This window comes from Pantherophis guttatus, chromosome 2, assembly GCF_059756535.1.
Source record: "Pantherophis guttatus breed Tessera chromosome 2, ASM5975653v1, whole genome shotgun sequence".
NCBI classification, from domain to species: Eukaryota; Metazoa; Chordata; class Lepidosauria; order Squamata; family Colubridae; genus Pantherophis; species Pantherophis guttatus.
Window position 1 is genome coordinate 129,334,243 of NC_142064.1, and position 6,101 is coordinate 129,340,343.

The following is a 6,101-nucleotide window of genomic DNA, read 5'->3' on the forward strand; positions in this document are numbered from 1 at the left end:
AGCGCCGGGAACAGACAGGTCCCATGCCTCGGTGCAATCGCTCCGATTCCTCCTAAGAGTCCTTGCATAGCTTCCAACACGTGGCCAGCCTCTCCAAGTGATTTTGTGTAGAGATTCTCAGACATCCAGGTCATGGTTGTCCCAAAAGGGTGCTTATTCTGGAGGCAACTGGACTTCTTGTTTGGCTTCTCATCCAAGAAGCTTCTTCAGCTAGGACACTGAAGCTTCTTCCCCACTACCCTGTCAGAATTGAAGAAGCTTCTTGGATGAGAAACCAGACTTCAAAGGAAAACAACAAGAAGTCCAGTTGCCTCCAGAATAAGCACCTTTGGGATCTCCAAGTGATGGTCTTTTGAGTAAGAGATGGGAAGGTAGAGAGATCATGAATGAATGTTCCCGATCTTCATTTATTGCAGAGTCCACGGATAAGCCATCATGAGCTTAGTGTATTAAGCTAACTATTTGATTTGTAAACCACTGACTTTAATGTGTGGGTCAGTTGTCACTTCACCCATGCATTTTATCAGCCTCTGGCTTAGAGTCGTAAGTAAACCTGATTTATAAATGCTTAAGTTCTGTATGACGATGATGATGATTGTTCATGGCACAGTCAGCCAGATGTTTGGACTGGATTTGGCATTTTTATCCACCCATTGAGTCCTTCCCAAGGACTTGGAATAGGCAGATGTTGTTCGATGGTGTTAAAGGTATTGTCACGGGATGTAAGCTGTTCCAAATAAAGCTGCCTTTTGCAATTGACTGGTGGTGATTTTGCCAAGGCTGGTGGGGTTCAATTGGTGCCCCAGATGGGGATTGTACCCAAGGTGCCTATTACAATTGGTACTAGCTGTGCTTTCTTTTGCCCCTGTCATTCCATATCTATCTGCAGGTCTTTGTGTTTTGTGATTTTTCTCCAGTTTTTTCTCTTCTATTTTGCTATGTCCAGGTACTGCCGCATTAATTATCCAGACCTTTTTTTGGTCTTTTTATCAAGAAGAGATAACAGTCAGACTTTTAGATAGGATTTGGTATTTTGTATTGTAGGAAGTTAGCACCCAACCCTTTCCTAGAAGAATGAAATATTTTAGGAAATATTAAAAAGGCGGAATATTATGTTTCCCTAGATGAGAAATGGAGAAGCATGTTTTAAAAGACGAAGCAGCCCCCACCTTCTTGGCCCCCCACCTTTGTTAATGGGCCAGAGGCAGAAACTCAATTCCCTCCCATCTTTGTCAATGGATCATCATCTGCAACACAATAGGACCCATCTAGCAACAGAAACTCACCACATGGCACCTGGGAAGATTACATCAGCCAGCAAGGCTAGCTAAGAACCCCACCCCTGATTGGTTGTCAGATTGGAGTCTGACAACCAGTCAAGGGGACTTACAGCATCTCTGCCCTTTTTCTGCTCAGGAACTCAAACCATGTGATCCTGTCCACCATGAAACCATCTTTTCAAGCAGTCTCCATGTTTCCAGTGTCTTTTTCCCCACTTGGAGCTGAACCCAGAAGGACATTTCTTCTAACAGTATTATTAAATTTTTATTTTGCTTTTTAAAATATTTTAGTCAACTTAAGCTAGTGAACATACCTAATATTCCTGCTTCCTATTTTCCCCATAACAACAACCCTGTGAGATGAGCTGGGCTGAGCAACTAGCAAAGAGAGTGACTAGCCCAGTATCAGCTAGCTGGCTTTCATATCTAAGGGAGGTTTAAAATTTACCCTCTCCTGGCTTCTAGGCCAGCATCTGAACCACTAGACGAAACTGGCTCTGTATACACAGTTCTATCTATAAGGAAAATATTGGGATAGACAGAGACTGAATGAATGGCACCTGCCTAAGCATAGGATTGCCTTGTCCAGCCTTCAAACGTACAGATCACTGCTAGATATAGGAGAGGAGAGGATATAGGAGGGAGTTTGCTATATCACTTTGCCACACCTAGTGATCGTCTAGACTCTAGAGTTGTACAACCCACGTATGGTAGCCCTAGTTGGCAGCTACAATCCCAGTTCATTTCTCAATGTCTGTTGATTTTCACACTGTTGAGAACACAAGCATCCTATCTAACAGGGATGAATGAAAATTAATGCCACCTATGTCATAAATTGTCAATAGGTGGCAGTATTGATGCACTAGGTGCTCTGGTGTGTTCTTTAGCTTCTGTTCTTCCACTTCAGTTAGTGGGAAGTTGCTCTGAAAAAGATCATGTTGCTATTGTGCCATGGAAGCTTTTAATGAATATTAATGCACTCTAAGCAATGCCTTGTAATTGAATTTTTGACTGTCAAAGAACACTCTCCAATTGAAAGTCATTGCCAAATGCAGATTGTTTATGGTGATGACTATATTTGATGTGAGGACAATAGTCCTCACTTAACAATCTTAAATGAGGCCCACAACTCTGCTAAGCAAAGTGATGGTTGCAAAGTAGGAAATCATGGTACTTTGTACTTTCTAGCTGGAAAGAGATAAGACTGCTCAATTTCACAGATTCAGCTTTAGTTTTGCCACCAACCACTCTGTTTCCCTTTGTGTTTACTGCCTTTTATGCACCAAAAACAATGTGATCATGCCAGTAGCCCAGGGCTGGGAACCCTGCGCATGTTACACAAACAGCTTAGGCTACTCTCTTGAAATTTCTATTTTTCCACCCTCTCTGCTCTAGGAGGGAGGAAGGGAGGAAAAAATGATTTCTATAGGTACTCTCTCTTTTGCCTCACCCTTTCCTGCTGCCAGCATAATTGAACTGTTTTCAATGTATAAAAGAGCAACAGTTTACCTCTTACAAACCCTTACTCTCCAATATTTCTGATCCACAAAGGGGAAAAAGAAAAATGCAGCTCAAGCACAGGACAATGCATACTGCCTGTAATGGTGATCATGTGACTGTGGGATGCTGTGAAGTTTGAAAATTGGCAATAGAGTTGGTTTTTTTAGCACCAGTATAACTTTGAATGGTTGCTGAATAAATGAACAATAAGCAAGGACTACCTGTAGCATGCATTGCTGGGAACACACACACACACACACACACACACACACACGTGTAAAGATGGTGAACTGGGAAGAGCTGATTTATATGATCAAGAAAGGCTGAATTGTTATGGAGAATCAGAGAATCACTCGAAGGGAAATTTCTGTCAAGCTTGACATTCACATAACATTTGGATTACATTATAGCAGGGATGAAATCTAGCAGGTTCTGGAGAACCGGTAGTGGAAATTTTGAGCAGTTCGGAGAACTGGTAAATGCCACCTTTGGCTGGCCCCAGAGTGAGGTGGGAATGGAGATTTTGCAATATCCTTCCCCAAAGAGTAGGGAGGGAATGGGGATTTTGCAGTATCCGTCCTCCAGGAGTGGGGAGGGAATGGGGATTTTACAGTATCCTTCCCCCAGGAGTGGGGAGGGAATGGAGATTTTGCAGTATCCTTTCCCCAGGAGTGGGGAGGGAATGGAGATTTTGCAGTATCCTTCCCCTGCCATGCCCACCAAGCCACACCCACAGAACCGGTAGTAAAAAAAAATTGGATTTCACCACTGCATTATAGACATTCTTCAGTATCAGAATGTTTACTCAATTCACATGCTGATGGCAGAGACGAAAGCCTCAAGATCTGAAATTTGTCAGAATGATTTTCATGCACAAGCTAACACATTTCATCACAGCATAGTGATAGCCAACAAAATATGGGTTTATTGTTATGACCCAGAAAAGAACTGTTAATCTATGAAATGTGTTCATGAAGTTTTACTGGAAACAAAAAGTCAACATCCAGGGTTCAATTTTGGGGGGACACTAATTATATTATTCATTTTGATTTTCCTGAAACCGGCACCAATATCAACTCAAAGTGTTACACTGCAAAAATTATTGAACAATTAAACTGAGTTTAGAAACACAAAAAGAAAATTTTGCTAGAACACTAGGCTTTACATCTCAAGATAAACCAAGAGGAGTTGCAAATTTGGATCTCACCACCTTACCCCATTTAGTCTAGATTTGCTACCATGCAACTTCTACCTTTTCCCAAAATTGAAGGAATAACTTCATGGGAATCTGTTAGATTCAGATGAAGAGCTGGGGAGGGCTGTTCGGATGTGGCTAAAAAGACAAAATGTTAATTTATTTTTAGATGAGTTTAAGAAGCTGGTCCATTGTTGGCAAAAGTTATGAAGTGAATAATAATAATAATAATAATAATAATAATAATAATAATAATAATAATAATAATAATAATTTTATTTCTATACCGCCCTTCTCCCAAAGGACTCAGGGCGGTGTACAGCCAATTTAAAAACACAAGACACAACAATAATTAAAAATTAAAATAATTAAATAGATTTGGCTGATTTAAAACTCTAAAAATTAAAATACCCCAATTTAAAATTATTATATTGACAGCCCTGCCTGGCGGAACAACAAGGTCTTCAATGCGCAGCGGAACACCCGGAGGTCGGAGATCTTGCGTATTTCCGGGGGCAGTTCATTCCACAGGGCTGGGGCTCCCACAGAGAAGGCCCTCCCCCTGGGTGTCGCCAGCCGACATAACTTGGCCGATGGCACCCTGAGGAGACCCTCTCTGTGGGAACGGACTTGTCGGTGGGAGGCTATTGGTGGCAGAAGACGGTCTCGAAGGTACCCGGGTCCTATGCCATGGAGCGCTTTAAAGGTGGTGACCAACACCTTGAATCGCACCCGGAAGACCACTGGGAGCCAGTGCAGCTCGCGCAGGAGGGGTGTCATGCGGGCACAGCGGGTTGCGCCCATAACCACCCGCGCGGCCGCATTCTGGACCAGTTGCAGCCTCCAAGTGCTCTTCAAGGGGAGCCCCATGTAGAGAGCATTACAATAGTCCAGCCGGGAGGTGACAAGGGCATGAGTGACCGTGCGCAAGGCGTCCCGGTCCAGAAAGGGCTGCAACTGGCGGATCAGGCGAACCTGATAAAAGGCTCCCCTGGCCACGGCCGTCATGTGCTCTTCCTAGACTTTATGTGGAAGAAAAATATAGCTAATGAGCTCATGAGCCTGTAGTACAGTGGACTAAAGCACACTGTTATTAACATCTGCTGCTTGCAATTACTGCAAGTTCAAATCTCACCAGGCTCAAGGTTGACTCAGCCTTCCATCCTTTCAAAGGTCGGTGAAATGAGGACCCAGATTGTGGGGGCAATAAGCTGACTTTGTATAAATATACAAAAGTATGAAGGCTATTGCTTAACGCATTGTAAGCCTCCCTGAGTCTCCAGAGAAGGGCGGCATATAAATTAAAGCAAAAAAATTAAAAATTAAAAAAATTCAACAATTATTTTCCTGTTATATTTATTAAACTTTTCCTATTTGAACTAAAGTTATGGAGTTGGAGGCAATATTTTGCATTTTTTCCTTGTATAGCATATAACCGTGATGGCAAACCTATGGCACGCATGTCACAGGTGGCACGCGGAGCGATATCTTTGGGCACACGAGCGTTGCCCTAGCTCAGCTCCAGCATGCATATGCGCACCGGCCACCTGATTTTTGGCCCTTCCGGGCCCACTGGAAGTTGGAAAACGGGCCATTTCCAGCCTCCAGAGGGCCTCTGGCAGGGTGGGGAAGGATATTTTTGCCCTCCCCAGGCTCCAAGAAAGCCTCTAGAGCCTGGGGAGGGTGAAAAACGGGCCTACCAGGCCCACTGTGCCATCATGTGCCAAAAGCAGGGGGGAGCGCGGGGAGTCATGCGGGGGGTCATGCACATGCACAAACCTCCCGCACTCCCCCCAATTTTTTTTTTTAATTGATTTATATGCCGCCCTTCTCCGAGACTCAGGGTGGCTTACAGTGCGTTAAGCAATAGCCTTCATACTTTTGTCTATTTATACAAAGTCAGCTTATTGCCCCCACAAACTGGGTCCTCAATTTACCTACCTTAGAAAGGATGGAAGGCTGAGTCAACCTTGAGCCTGGTGAGATTCGAACTTACTTTAATTGCAGACAGCTGGTGTTAAATTACAGTGCTCAGTCTGCAGAGCTATCCAGGCCAAAAGCATGCGACGGCAAAAAGGTTATCCATCACTAGCATATAACATCCAGGTTGAGTGAATTTAAGGGAG